Genomic DNA, 15,924 nt, shown 5'->3' with positions numbered 1-15,924 from the left:
CATGCAAGGGCTACCTCGGACCCTGCGGAGAAGCCAAGTCACTTCATCTGGAGCGTAACGTACGTGGTTGTTAGCAGGTACTTCACAAGCTGGAGGAGTGCCCCAAGCAGTACCCTTTGCGCAAGAGGCATGTTCGTGAGCAACAAATGATACTCAACATCCCTTGTGCCCAGTTGACCTCAACCACCTCAAATACAGGGACGAAGCATCCGAGTATAGCGCTGTCATAGGCCATCGACTACCGTGAACCGCCAATTACCATTTCCTAGTGAAAAGCCGACTGAAATAGGCAAAGGAAATGTCACGCTAATTGTCCGCCTGGTCATACAGATAGAAATAAAGTAGGCGATCAAATCTGTCCCAGTTTTAACAATGCAACGCGACCATCGTCCCCATGCTATGTCACGGCCACACAACGGTGATAAGTGGCGACAATGGTGATAGTACGCGCATTTGTGACAAGCACTGTTCGGTGCAAGCGATGTCTGTTACGCTCTCCCCTTCTAGCTCGACTCACACGAGCGGAGACATTGCTGCGTTAGTGCGCAGAGGATCGCGAAGTGCTTTCAACGCCACAAATCCCGCCTTTAGCAAATTGCCTGCGCGGACCTACGGTGTAGTGCAATTGTGTGCCCGCTAGCCACGTCCCACTCGACGTGGATGGAATAAGCGACTCGCCCAATTTCGTGGATCCCGCTTCCGGAATGCATGTGCTCTCGCTTTTATTTCTGACGAATTCCTGACAATACCTCATGCACGCTTATAAAGCTTTTTCCTATTTCGTTCTTCCCTAGCGCAAGCATTGCTTCAGTAATAGAAAAGGAGGCTCATAACACGTGCCACATCCCAATCGTTAACGTGTTCGGCTTCACATAAGTTTTACAGCGAAGCTGTAGAGGGCTAGTTCCCCCAGGATCATGCCCATGTGTTTACAGTCTAACACCTTTATAACGAAAAGCTTGGGGCCTCCAGAGGCTTTCGTTATACAGGTTACTTCGTTGTAAAGTTCGTGCACCGTGTCACACGCAATAAAGCAAGCTAAGCATGTTCAGAAAAGAAAACCTTTATGTAACATGAATTAAAGAGGTACTTAATGAAAGAAGTCGGTTATTTTCTTCTGAAAACGCCGTCCGATGCTAGGTACAACAGCACCTGATCTTATCACATCGAGTGTCAAGGCATGATCCATTGCAAAACCCGGGAGCGACGCAAGGTACATCTGTAGAGCGTCGAATGCCGCTATTGCCTCGCTCGTCATCAGTATTATCGTTTCCCCTGCAGGCACTTCATCACTGCTATCTTCGTCGGCCTTTGCCTCCTTCCGGTTCTTGATGGCTTCTACGATGTCGGCAGTCGTCAGTTCCGAGCAGATCATCACCTCGTGGTCCACCATGACGTATTCGTCAGCCGTCACTCCCGCTACTGCATTGCAAGAAGCAGCTTACGAGTTGAGAGATTCGTGGAGTTCTGCAGCAAGACTGGAACAGTTGTCGTCATCGGTGCGGAAGTCAGGTGCATCGCTAGCCTTCTGCCAGCAATTACGCACGACTCGTGGCGTGGTCCACCAAGCACACGTAGTCATTTCAATTACTTGGCGAACGCTTATTTTTGTTGGCAGCTCCACTTTGTGTGCCAAGTTTAGTAAAATTCTCTGCAGCATTCTTGTGTGGTAGTGTGCCTTGGCAGACCTTGATCTAACGGCCTTCATCTAACGCCTTGATCTAACGTCTGCAACAAGAAAGTGCAATTTGGTGGCAAAAAAATTACACTCACGTGCTCTAGCATTGGAAGCTTGTTGTGTGCGGCAAAGTTGTCAACAACAATGGCCATCCTGCGGTTCTGCAGCTGGATCATTTTCTTCACTTGCAAATGTCAGGCTTGAAACAAGTCCACGGTCATCCGGGCTTTTTTATTCGCCACATGATAATGCGGAAGGCTACGCGCGCCTTTGAAATAAAGCGGTTTCGCAGACCATCCGACCACAAGTGGCTTCAGCTTTCCTGCACCAGCAGCGTTACAACAAAACAGCACTGTCAAGCTGTGCTTCAACTTCTTGCAGCCTTTGTAAGTGTCTGTCTTCTCGGAGAATGTTTTCTCAGGGAGCAGCTCAGAGAAAATGGCTGTTTCGTCAGTGTTAAAGATATCTGCCGGTCTGTATTCCTGCAGCACCGTGAGCAGCTCGGACTTATGCCAGCTGTTGGCAAGATCGTTCAACGCATCGGCTTCTTCTCCCGCTGCGGTTTTAAAAACGATGTCATGGCGTTGTTTGAAACTCCTCAGCCAACCACTGGTTGCCTTGAACGTCTCTTCAACAGCGAACACCCAACCAAGCTCCCTGGCCTTCTCACAGAACAAATGTCAGCTGACAGGAACCCTGTTCGTGCATATGTCTGCGAACCACGTGTAGACGGTGGCGTCAACATCATTGAAAGTGGACGCTCGAATCCTTTTCTTAGACAGATCCATCTCACCTGTAACCTGCGCTTGTATCTTGTCCTAACTCTCCATAAGTGGGCCGATCCCGAATATTGTGCAATATTGAACCGACCCAGGCGGAGGTGACGCCGCCGTTAAGCATTCCCCATACTTGGACCGATCCCGAAGATAGTGCAATACCGGGCCGATCCGCGGCGAAGGTGAAGCAGGTGTTAGAGACTCCGCGTAAATGCGCGATCCCGAAAATAATGCAAAGCCGGACCGACCCGCGGCGGCGTCGCACTTCGCCATTGAGAGGTCCGCGTACACACCTTCGCTGGTCATCTATTTTCACACAGTGGAAGGGCACAGCGTTTAAGCAGCGGATCATTTTAAGCTTTCGTTCCACCGTGGAGCGTTAACAGAAAACTCAGCACAGGTGTGGGCCGCCTCGCGTTGCCTAGCAACCACCTGCGAGAGCACCGAGCCAGGTAATGTCCTCGAAACCCACGCGCGTAGGGTGGAGTCGTGACGTCACAGGCGAGTAAAAGCTGAGACGGCGCGTCGGTACACCTCTGGCCTCATATACTCCGTGTGTACGTACTGCTGCCATAGGAAGACAGAAGAAAGTCCGGATGCCCGAAGAAGAAGCGGCTTACCAGGAAGAGCGCCATACTGCCAAGGGAGAAGCGATGTGTCGCCGTCGAGCTGCTCCGGAACACCGCGCCGAAGCTGCGGCTCAGAGGAGGTGACGCTGAATCAAGGATCCCGAGTTTTAGTCCAGGGAAGCGAGGGTCGGCACCTGAACAGTCGGTGTCACCAAACAAGAGATACCGGCCTGCGTCTGCTCGAAAACTTCCAGCGCCGAGGCTGCCGAGACATGGGAGCCGCGAACGGCCGATTCCAGCGTGAATTTCTGGGCATACAGTTTGGCCACGGCTGTCGCGTCTGTGACCTACAAGGAAGCTCGCCGTGCGGCTCAGCGGGACTAGGATCGACAAAGAAGAGCCAATCCTGCCCATCGCGCCGAGGCCGCCACCGATAAACGCCGTCGCCGAGCCGAGGATACCGAGTTTCGGCCCAGAGACAACGAACGCTGCCGACTGAATGCTCGGCGCCGCCGGGAATTAGTTTCGGACCTGCGTGTCACCGAGAACTTCCAACACCAAAACCGCAAATCAATTGGAGAGGCATTCTATAAATTTCGCTTCCGGCTTAAGTGTGTGTTCATGGGATGGACCAGCTCACTTCCCAATTTAAATGGCAAATCCTAGAAGGTCAGCGGTCATCATAGTCTTTATTGTGAAGCGACGACACACAGCAAGCTTGCTGAGTCATGTTACAGTAAGGCTAGTCGTGGCGCTGATGTTCACGAACTGGCAGTATCCACGAAGGGCGAGGCGCAGCGTGTGACAGGAAAATCTGCCGTTTCGTTTTAAGTCCTCCGACAGTATTCCAACCCAATGCAGCGGCAACTATGCCAGGATGTTACGTACTTGGGTAGCGCCAAAATGTCTTGCACTTTCAGACGCTTTACAACGCCATGTAGGACCTTTAATGACGACAGAGGCGCGCCTGCGCCGCGCGTAAGGAGCGGTGCCACTCAATATACAAAACTTGCAAATTGTGAATACTCATACTGCGCATGACTTTTTATTATTTTTATGAGCCAGTTGTCTTGCGAATACAGAAGATGACTAAGTGAAGATAGGACAAGAGGAGGACGAAGTGATGTCAATCTTCCTGCATCTTTGTTGGTGAAGCCCCACTTTTAGCCTCCTTCTACATAGAGTCAAAAATATTTTCTGTAGTTCTCGCCATACCATCTTGAAGGAGTTTTGGAGTACATCACGAGAGCATCACGGAACTTCGCAGCGGTTATCTTGTGGACCATTCGAACATGACGACTCAGAAGACCGTTGATTGGGCTTAGGCTACCACATCCCCGATTATCTCGACCCCCCTCCGAGACCCTACCTTCTCGGACACTGGCACCACGGACATCCAAATCTGACTAATTGAATATGCGCGAATGAACGAGAACAACTGGTGAGACCCGACTAGAATATTGGCTAGCATCATATATTACTTCACGGGAAGTAATATATGTGTGTTACTCTGCGTGGCGCACAGTATTTTTCTTCTGCAGACCTTCGGTGTGGCTACTGGCAAATCGCCGTCGACAAAAAGTAAAGGCAGAAGACCATCTTTATCACGCGCAATATGCTCTTCTTGTACAAACTTGTGCTATTTGCCTTGTGCAACTTTCGGAAGCCAGCTGAGCGCCAGCGAGCCGCCAAGAAGGACCTTTAATGACGGGCCCAAACATCGACTGAACCGTACGTTCTGTACATTCAAGATGCATTAGCATTCTGTCGGCGGGACGACGACAAGATCCTCGAACCTGACAAAGTCAGCCACATTCCTAAACGTAGTGCTGACTACGCTTTTAATTTACTCAGATACAAGGACTGCTTCCCCTCCGTCGACACTGTAAAAGAGTGCCAATGTTGTGAAAAAGCAACAAGCTTCCCAAGAAGTGGTTGGGCTCCCTAATACATCCGCTGCCTTATCGTTTAACACGCCCCGCTATCTGGTACCGTAAGCTTCCTGCGTTTTGTCCAGCGTGAGATTGAGGCTGCGTCTCCATCGGTTTCTCAAGTCCGTACTTATGATCAGTCCCACCCGGTAGTCGCTTTGGTCCAAGCGGTCGGACGCGAAGCGCTGGCAAACGCAGACATCCGTTCCAACTTTACTGTAAGTAGCGCTACGGTAGGCAATTTCTTCAGATTCCCCAATCCCAATCGACCTATTCGAGAAACCACAACGGAAAGCATTGGCGCACAAGCGCCCACAAGCTGACTTGCTTTAACTGGAATCGGACAGGTCATATTTCCCATCATTTTCACCTTCGTAAGATTTCGTCTCCTCGTTCCGCGTACACTTACCACCCGGAAGACAGCCGGCTCCCGTCCTTTCATGCCCTCAGTGACCCACAGCGCTATGATGTTCCTGTGCCGACTACACGCTACGAGCACCATTGGCCGTCCCCACAGCATGGGCTTATCGCTCACCGACTGCCCATCACTCTCCGTCGTCATTACCTAGCCGTTGCTCGACGGAAAGCTGACCAGTTCAGCTTTACAACTGCCTGCCGAGCTCTGCCGCTCAATAAAATGCTTTCAATAGACGAGCAAATGATCCCGTTTTCGGGAAGGTGTGCATTCAGGCAATAGCCACGCGGTGTGGTAGTTTAGTGATTAGGGGGCTAGGCTGCTGAGCACGAGGTCGAGGGATCGAACCTCAACCACGGCGGTCGCATTTCAATGGGGGCGAAATGCGAAAACACCCGTGCATTTAGATTTAGGTGCAAGTCAACAAACCCCAGGTGGTCGAAATTTCCGGAGTCCTCAACTGCGGCGTACCTCATAATCAGAAAGTAGTTTTGGCGCATAGAACCCCGTATATTTTTTTTTTCAGGCAATATCTCCCTTTGAAACCAAATCCACTTGCTCTTAACAATTTTGTTTCAGCCTTCCCTGACGGCCTAGTCCTCGACTTTCTTGTTTACACAGGGAAGGATACTGTGCTCTCTAATGATTTGAAATCGTATGGCTTTGGTGGAGGAGATGTCAAAAAGTTCGCAACAAGCTTAACGGTTAACAAGGCCCATGTGTTCACTGACACGTATGTTACAGGCGTCCTGCTTGCGGACTACCATCTGAAAAGGAAAGCGTTTCTGACTGGGACAGTCAATGCAAACCTCACTGAGGGTGCAGTTGCAAATCTGCCAAGTGGTAAATCAATAAACGGGGCGACGATGCTTGCCTCCTGTGGGAAGAAGGAAAAGTACGGTCTAGTAAAATGGAAAGATAACGCGGGAGCTATTCCTATGTCAAGTGATACTGGCTGTAATCCCGTGGGTACGTGCTAGTGGTGGTGCAAGGCAGGTAAAATAAAAAGGTGCCAGTTCCCAGGCCAGCTATTGTTGCAGACTACAACAGATGCATGGGCGGTGTGGACTTGGTCGACAGATACGTCTCGTACAACTGAATAAAAATAAAAACAAGAAAATAGACGGCAAGGTTTTTCACTCACTTTCTAGACCTTTCCGTGAGCAATGCATGTATTGAATATAACGTGTCATCCAAGCCATCGACATACCACAAAATGAAGCGCTTTCCCAGCTAAAGTTCAAGCAAGACATTGCAGAAACATAAGTTAGGGGTACTCTTCATGAAGAAACAAGAGAAGAAATCACACGCCCACCACTGACAACTCAAGGCGGGTGCAACTACCCAACGTTGACGCACGTTTTGATCGGTTTGACTATTTTCCCGAATTCTGCAATCTAAAAAACGCGATGAGGTGCAGAAACGAGAACTGCAAAGGAAAAACAAGAGAGTAAAATGCAGCAAATGTAATGTTTTACTTTGTCTACAAGGGAAGCCCTCTTTTATCAAGTTCCACAATGCTGGCAACTAATGGCCCCATTTTTGGATGCCCTGTTCACAACGCTCGAAATTGATGTCCACACGTTTGGATACTCCTGTGCAAGTTCAAATAACGGTAATTTTTTCAAAGTTTTTTTGATATGAACTATGAACAAGATGTTTACTAAAATTTGAAAAAAGAGTAAGATTTCCTTGACTCCTTATACCGGTAGCGAAGAAGTTAATAAAAATCGGGTGCCTCGATTAAACTGCTTTCTTCTCGTTTGCTACTCGGACTATTGCAGTGCTAACTTCGCGCCACCTTGAAATTTGTAATGGAAAAGTGATCTAAAGTAAATTATTGGAATGCTGGTTATTGGAGTTGCTCATTTAGCCTCCTCCTAGGCATCGCCATTCGTCGAGTAATAACCTTCTTCTCTAGGAACAGCCCAGCCGAACAGGCCGAATAGCTTTCTGTGCTCCAGGTAATGTATGAGGGACCCTGAATCCATTTTGACAATTTTGTACAAATTTACTAAGTAATTACAACAGATTATTCTAATAATATAATGAAGCATTCAAGCGCTCCGCGTAAAGCGTGTAATTTATTTTAAGGTTCTGCAAATACGCATGGCTAGCGGTTGCAGCGGCACCGCTCCCCTTAGTTCTCAATAATTCCCTCAGAATAGGCGTGTAGCGTTCCTAGCTAAAGGACACAATAGACGGAAAGTATTGCTATGGAACGAACTGGCGTCCATCTTGTCTACAATTTTATTCTAACTTCCTTTTGCTCTTCTCCTGAACCCAGGCTCCTCCGCTTCTTCATCTTCAAATCGAAGGCTCATACCGCTTCACCCTTCCAGGATTCTTTTGCTAACCCCTCCTGGGGTAATATTTGAAAACGTTTCCAATCGAAGCACATTCAACTGAGCCACGTTCGCCAATATACCACACAGTCTTCAATATTCCTTTCTGAGTGGCTGTCTATGTCACAGAGTAAGGACCATAAAATTTGGCAGTGGATTCTCTTAGTCGTCGTCGTCGTCATCACCATCATCATCACCATCATCATCATCATCATCATCATCATCATCATCATCATCATCATCATCAGCCTGGTTACGCCCACTGCAGGGCAAAGGCCTCTCCCATACTTCAACTACCCCGGTCATGTACTAATTGTGGCCATGTTGTCCCTGCAAACTTCTTAATCTCATCCGCCCACCTTTCTGCCGCCCTCTGCTACGCTTCACTTCCCTTGGAATCCATTCAGTAACTCTTAATGACCATCGGTTCTCTTCCCTCCTCATTACGTGTCCTGCCCATGTCCACTTCTTTTTCTTGATTTCAACTAAGATATTAACTCGCGTTTGTTCCCTCACCCAATCTGCTCTTTTCTTATCCCTTAACGTTACACCTATCATTCTTCTTTCCATAGCTCGTTGCGTCGTCCTCAATTTAAGTAGAACCCTTTTCGTAAGCCTCCAGGTTTCTGCCCCGTACGTGAGTACTGGTAAGACACAGCTGTTATGAACTTTTCTCTTGAGGGATAATGGCAACCTGCTGTTCATGATCTGAGAATGCCTGCCAAACGCACCCCAGCCCATTCTTATTCTTCTGATTATTTCTGTCTCATGATCCGGATCCGCAGTCACTACCTGTCCTAAGTAGATGTATTCCCTTACTACTTCCAGTGCCTCACTACTTATCGTAAACTGCTTTTAACTTCCGAGACGGTTAAACATTACTTTAGCTTTCTGCTGATTAATCTTTAAACCCACCCTTTGGCTTTGCCTCTCTAGGTCAGTGAGCATGCATTGCAGTTGTTCCCCTGAGTTACAAAGCAAGGCAATATCATCAGCGAATCGCAAGTTACTAAGGTATTCTCCATTAACTTTTATCCCCAATTCTTCCCAATCCAGGTCTGCGAATACCTCCTGTAAACACGCTGTGAATAGCATTGGAGAGATCGTACCTCCCTGCCGGACGCCTTTCTTTATTGGGATTTTGTTGCTTTCTCTGCGGAGGACTGCGGTGGCTGTGGAGCCACTGTAGATATCTTTCAGCATTTTTACACACGGCTCGTCTACACCCTGATTCCGCAATGCCTCCATGACTGCTGAGGTTTCGACTGAATCAAACGCTTTCCCGTAATCAATGAAAGCTATATATATAAAGGTTGGTTATATTCCGCACATTTTTCTATCCCCTGATTGATAGTGTGAATATGGTTTATTGTTGGGTAGGCTTTACGGAATCCTGCCTGCTCCTTTGGTTGACGGAAATCTAAGGTGTTCGTGCTTCTATGTGCAATTACCTTAGTAAATACTTTGTAGGCAACGGACAGTAAGCTGATCGGTCTATAATTTTTCATGTCTTTGGAGTCCCCTTTCTTATGGATTAGGATTATGTTAGCATTTTTCCAAGATTCCGGTACGCTCGAAGTTATGAGGCATGGCGTATACAGGGTGGCCAGTTTCTCTATAACAGTCTGCCCACCATCCTTCTCTTACTCCTTTCCTAACTAGAATGAGGTCGGTGACTTGAATGTCTGGGATATCTCAGCAATGTCTGTCGTCAAATTTTTTTTCCATTCGTTTACGGTACCTCTCCTCCTGCGATTTCTGTTTCCTCTCCTCGGCGATCTTGAGGTTTTCTAACATCCCCAGTTCACGGTCCACCTGAAGAATAGGGGTTTCTCCTGAAGAAGCGAACTGCGGTCTGCCTGCATCCCAAGCCACTGGTGTAGGAGCGATTGTGATGTCTTACAGGGAAACTATCGGGTAACTACAGAGAAACTATCGTACATTCTGATGTATTGTTTCACATCTCGTATAGCAAGCTCTGCAAGCCCATTCGCCACGGAATGGTATGGCGCACAGAATTTCATTGATATATTGTGTTCTCGAGTCCATTTTGCTAGTTTTTCACTCTTGAACGCTGGCCTATTGTTATATACGATTGTCCTGGTTGTCTTAAACATATCATATTCGAGAAGGGCGATGACACTATTCGCATGTTCTTTTGCTGCCTGTACCGCGACCATCCTGGTGCATTCATCTATGGCCAGAAGAAAAGCCTGCGTTTTTCGGACTCCTTCTAGTTTCTTATTTAGCTCGGCGAAATCCAGGTGTATAACTTCAAGAGGCACGTTCGAGTGGCAAGGTATTATCATGGCGTCCGCAGGCGGCTTATATTTCACTTTGTTGACTTGACAAATGTGGCATGAACAAACGCATCGATTGACCTCTTTCTTTCATGTGAGGCCACGTAAATCTCTTGACTAGCTTGTTGTAGCTTCGCCAAAACCCGTCGTGTCCTCCAGATTCTGGGCTATCGTGGTACAAATAAAGCACTCTGGAAACCAGCGTTGGCGGGACATGATAGCGACCTTCCATAAAAATCAATTGTTCAGTGCCTTCCCACAATTTAATTTCATTGATTTCTTCCGATTATTCGTTGTTGGCCTATATCATCAGTCTAGACAATGCATCTGCATCAGTCATAAGGGGTCGAGGTCTGTGGGAGATGGTGAAATCGAACTGCTGCAAGTAGTTCACCCATCTGGCGATACGTCCCTTAGGTTGGGTCATATTCAAGAGATGAGTGAGGGCCTGGTGATCAGTGAACAAAGTAAACTTCGCACCTTCTAGGTACGTAAGGAAGTACTGAATTGCTTTAAGGACTGCAAGAGCTTCCTTTTCAGTAGTGGTGTAGTTGACTTCAGGTGGCTTGAGGGTGTAGCTGTAGTACCTACTACGTGTCGCTTTTCTCGGCCGGATGCTTCTGGACATTTCTGGTACAAGACTGCACCCGTCCCATAGTGTGAGGCGCCGGTATTCAGTTCAAAGGGTAAATTGAAATCTGGTATGCGTAGAACAGTTTCAGCAGAGATTCGGTGCACCAGACCATTGTAGACTCTCTCACATTCCTCATCCCACTCAAATGGAACTTCTTTCTGCGTTAGCCGCGTGAGGCATCTTGTTTTTATGGCAAAGTCTTTCATGAAGGGTCTGAAATGTCCTGCTAATCCCCAAAACACATGCAACGAGTGGACGTTACATGGTTTTACCAGTTGGGATATCCTCTCGACGCAGTCTTGTTTCGTTATTTTGGTAGTCCCATCAAAGGGTCTTCCAAGAAACACAAATTTTCTTTGAAAGAACGCACTTTTCTTAAAGTTAACCTTGAAGTGTGCCTAGCTCAAGGCATTTAATACCTGAGGCAGGTGTTCCTGATGAGCCGCCTCTGTTTTGGAGAAGACGAAAATATCGTCGATGTACGCGTTATAAAAGACACCTAGGAAAGGCTTCAGGAATTCGTTCATAATCTTCTGGAACCAGGCTGGCGAGTTTTTCCAGCCGAAAGGAAGCCGGTTATACTAGTGTGGGTCGAAGGGCGTGATAAAAGCAGTGTACATTTTTGTTTCTTCGGTTAGCGGGATCTGCCAGAAACCTTCGCACAAGTCAATACGTGAAAAAATTCGGCAAACCCCTGTCTCATCTATAATCGTGTCTATCTTCGGCATGGGAGATGGTATACGTTCTGTCTGTCGATTGAGAGCCCCGTTCAGTGCACAGTCTGAAAGTTCCATCTTCTTTCGGTGCAATAGTTATGGGTGAGGCAAAGGGTGACACTGAAGGCAGGAATATATCGGCGTCTAGCATCTCCTGAAATTCCTTCTTCAACCATATCTTGCGCTCTCTTGACATGTTATGAGGTGATTTTCGTATGACGGTCTTGTCAGTTGGAAAGGCACCTTGTGTGACGTCATCGCTTGTGGATAGCTTCCTATGCATACCAGTTCAGGATAGGTCGTCGCAATATCCTCTGCGCACTTGACAACTCACAGGTTATCTTTTCTATCCGACTGTGTCTCTTGCCTTGATAGTCCGTCCACTAAAACTTCATCGTCCCAGTATACGTTGATATTTAGTTTCTTTATATCTGGTCTGGATAGAAGAAAGTCGTACGTCACCCCCTCTATCACCAGTACTTCACTCTCTATTTCATGACCTTGGAACTCAATGTTTACTGAGGCCCCCTGATTATGCATTGTCACTTTTCCATCGTAACCTTGTACACGTAGTAATCTTCTACTATGTAGGTGACTTACATCTACCAGCTTGGCATTTATTATAGACACAGAAGCACCGCTGTTAACCAAAGCCATCATATGTCTGTTTCCCTCTTTGCCAGAAATGTGAAGTAGGCTAGAGCAAGTTAAATAAACAGTCTCAGTTGTGATCATTGGGTCGGACTGATCCCCGTTGTTTATCACTTTTTTTTGTTGTTGTCGGAGACTCTTCAGCGTCCGAAAGTAGGGGGACAGGGTCGCTGTCGACGATATTCACCCGACCTTGGGAGCGCGCCAACCCAAGTTCTCTGTGCCGCCTGCAAGGCAGCGCGTTTCTCGCTGATTACGGCTTGACCAATCCACGCCGGATCTTGTAAAGTGTTTGCTTGAGCTAGCGCTTATATTTTCTTCTGAAGTAGATGGTATGTCGTGAAGGCACTCCAGGACCCCATCCATACTTTTAGGTTATCGTATTTGCACTTGCTTCAGGACTTGCGCGTGCAGTCCGTGCATTATTAGTGCTCCTACGGCAGAAGGAGGAAGCATAGGCTCGGCCAGCTTTAAAAGGCGGCGTTTGTCAAAGAAATAATCGACGAGGGAGCCCTGCTTGAAATTGAAATTAAGCGCGGCGTCCAATCTTTGCACTGCGTTGCTTCGGAATGTCGTCAAGAATTTTGCCTTCCACTGGTTAAAGGATTGGCAGCCTCTTAAATAATGTGCAAATCATACCACTTCCGCGCAACACCGCTTAAGTAACTACGCATGTTAGTAATCTTGTCCTCCGAGTGCCAGTTGTTCTTCCCAGCGTCATATTCATAAAATTCAAGCCAACCTTCTGGACTTGAAGGCATGCCGTCGAACGCATCGGGTTCTACAAGTTTAGTCACCGGCTTCTCAGCGTTTAAAGAGCTTACAAGCGATGTCACCAGTTGGTTTTGTTGAGAAATCTGTTGTTGTTGTAGCCGAAGAGCTTTCAAAACGAGGCTCACCTTCCGTCGACGACTGTGATCCAGAGTCCTTTCGACGCATCGGTTGAAGAACTAATTCGTCGAAGAACGCCAGACGCAAGTTCACTTTCACAGCACCCTTCCGACGTAGTTCAGCAGAGTCCATGGAAGCCTTCTCTAAAACCAGGTTCACGAGTTCTGCCTTGTTGTGTTAGCGAGGTCCTTCCGGCACTGGTTCATCTTCAGCTTGGTATCTCGAAAAGATGATCTTCTCTGCGGAGGTCTCCTCAAGGAAAAATGTCACCCTCATGTTGGAGTCAGTTGTTGGCTGCGCCATTAATTCTTATCCCCCCATTCTTCCTAATCCAGGTCTCTGAATATCTCCTGTAAAAACTCTTTGAATAGAATTGGAGAGATGGTATCTCCCTGCCTGACGCCTTTCTTTATTGGGATTTTGTTGCTTTCTTTATGGAGGACTACGATGGCTGGGGAGCCGCTATAGATATCTTTCAGTATTTTTACATACGGCTCGTCTACACCCTGATTCCGCAATGGCTCCATGACTGCTGAGGTTTCGACTGAATCAAACGCTTTCTCGTGATCAATGAAAGCTATATATGAGGGTTGGTAATATTCCGCACATTTCTCTAGGACCTGATTGATAGTGTGAATATGGTCTATTGTTGAGTAGCCTTTACGGAATCCTGTCTGGTCCTTTGGTTGACGGAAGTATAAGGTGTTCTTGATTCTATTTGCAATTACCTTAGTAAATACTTTGTAGGCAACGGAGAGTAAGCTGATCGCTCTATAATTTGTCAAGTCTTTGGCGTCCCCTTTCTTATGGATTAGGATTATGTTTGTGTTCTTCCAAGATTCTCCTACGCTCGAGGTCATGAGGCATTGCGTATACAAAGTGGCCAGTTTTTCTAGAACAATCTGCCGACTATCTTTCAACAAATTTGCTGTTACATCATGCACCCCAGCTGCCTTCCCCCTTGCATAGCTCCCAAGGCTTTCTTTATTTCTTCCGGTGTTACTTGTGTGATGTCAAATTCCTCTAGACTATTCTCTCTTCCATTATCGTCGTGGGCGCCACTGGTACTATAAAAATCTTTAGAGAACTCTTCAGCCGCTTGAACTATCTCATCCATATTAGCAATGATATTGTCGGCTTTGTGTGTTAACGCATACAGCTTATTCTTGCATATTCCTAGTTTCTTCTTCACTACTCTTAGTCTTCCTCCAGTCCCGAAAGAATGTTCAATTCTATCCGTATTACAGTTCCTTATGTGAGCAGTCTTACGCTTGTTGATTAACTTGGGAAGTTCTGCCAGTTCTGTTCTAGCTCTAGGGTTAAGAGGCTTTCATACGTTGGCGTTTCTTAATCAGATCTTTCGTCTCCTGCGATAGCTTACTGGTATCCTGTCTAATGATGTTACGACCGATTTCTGTTGCACACTATTTAATGATGTCCATATGATTGTCGTTCATTGCTTCAACGATAAGGTCAGCTTACTGAGTTAAAGCCGAATATCTGTTCTGTAGCTTGATCCGGAATTTCTCTATTCTCCCTCTTACCGTTAACTCATTGATTGGCTTCTTATGTACCAGTTCCTTCCGTTTCCTACTTAAGTCTAAGCTAATTCGAGTTCTTAACATCTTGTGGTCACTGCAGTGCGCCTTGCTGAACACGTCCACATCTTGTATCACGCCAGGATTAGCGCAGAGTGTGAGGTCTACTTCATTTCTAGTCTCAGCGTTCGAGCTACACCACGTCAACTTTTGGCTATCCCACTTGCGGAAGAAGGCATTCATTATCCGCATATAATTCTGTTCTGCAAACTCTACTAATAAATCTCCGCTGCTATTCCTTGAACCTATGCCATATTCCCCCACTGACTTGTCTGCAGTCTGCTTCTTGCATATTGTGGCATTGAAGTCGCCCATGAGTATAGCGTATTTTGTTTTGACTTTAACCATCGCCGATTCCACGTCTTCATAGAAGCTTTTGACTTCCTGGTCATCATGACTGGATGTAGGGGCGTAGGCCTGTACGACCTTCAAGTTTTACCTCTTATTATGTTTCACAACAACACCTGCCGCCCTCTCGATAATGCTGTAGAATTCCTGTATGTTACCAGCTATATCCTTAATAATCAAGAATCCGACTCTAGGAAAGGGAACCCAAAACGATAATTTATTAGTGCACTGAAGCTATTCCGGCGCACAACAATTGTCTTCTGCTTGTTTTACGTCGTTCTCGATGTTGATGCGAAGTCCACGGTCAGTATTGGTTTCGAGCTTTTTTCTTTTTTTTTTTGCGAGCAGCGTCGATCGCCCTTGTTACGCTGCGCACTGCAAATCTAGCGATCGGTGACGTGTAGTGTGCTGCGACATCGTCTCTCTCTGCAAGGCAACATGCGAGGGGAGTGGCTGCAAGCGCATCGGGCTGCCGGCGCAAACCTGGCGCAAACGTGCCAGGATTTGCTCGTTTGCGGCCGTCACTTCACGCCGGAGGGTTACTAACAGAATAAAAATTTTTGGCGTGTCCGGTATGCGGTTAACTACAGGGGACTGGGCCTTTTGTCAGATGGGTGAAGACGCAAACGTTAACGGACTGCACGGTGCTACTACTTGGCAGCACAGAGCTTAAGCAGACGAACACAGAACTAATATTACCGTAATCATGAAACTATTTTGCTGCTCGTGTAAATTTTCGGCAGGGGCACAATCGTGAAGACGTTCTTTTTGAAGAAGTTTAAAATTTATAACACTTGATTACAGTATATTATCTCTGATTTTGGCTGGTTATGCTCGGCGCCACCCGGTGGCTGCACCGTGCATGCCGCTCAGGCCGCTCTTGGTTACGCTAACGCATTTTCATCACACAGCGGTAGTAGTATGAAGGAGCTTTCGTTTACGCCTCCACCCATCCGTAAAACTACCCAGCTTGCATGCGGTTACCGAAATACCGGATACGCTCGGCGCTTCGCCAGAACGCTCGTAGCGCAAGCTGGTTGGATAGCTCTCGCTGCAAATTGATGGCAAAGCG

The 15,924-nt window shown here is 47.1% G+C and overlaps 1 pseudogene; it reads left to right on the top strand.

Moving 5' to 3' along the window:
- The first annotated feature begins 1,343 nt into the window (after positions 1-1,343).
- On the top strand, positions 1,344-6,900 carry LOC140219094 (piggyBac transposable element-derived protein 3-like; annotated as a pseudogene).
- Positions 6,901-15,924: the final 9,024 nt, after the last annotated feature.

This window comes from Dermacentor andersoni, chromosome 6, assembly GCF_023375885.2.
Source record: "Dermacentor andersoni chromosome 6, qqDerAnde1_hic_scaffold, whole genome shotgun sequence".
NCBI classification, from domain to species: domain Eukaryota; kingdom Metazoa; phylum Arthropoda; class Arachnida; order Ixodida; family Ixodidae; genus Dermacentor; species Dermacentor andersoni.
The sequence above is the reverse complement of the archived record's forward strand: the minus strand, read 5'-3'. Positions and strand labels throughout refer to the sequence as shown.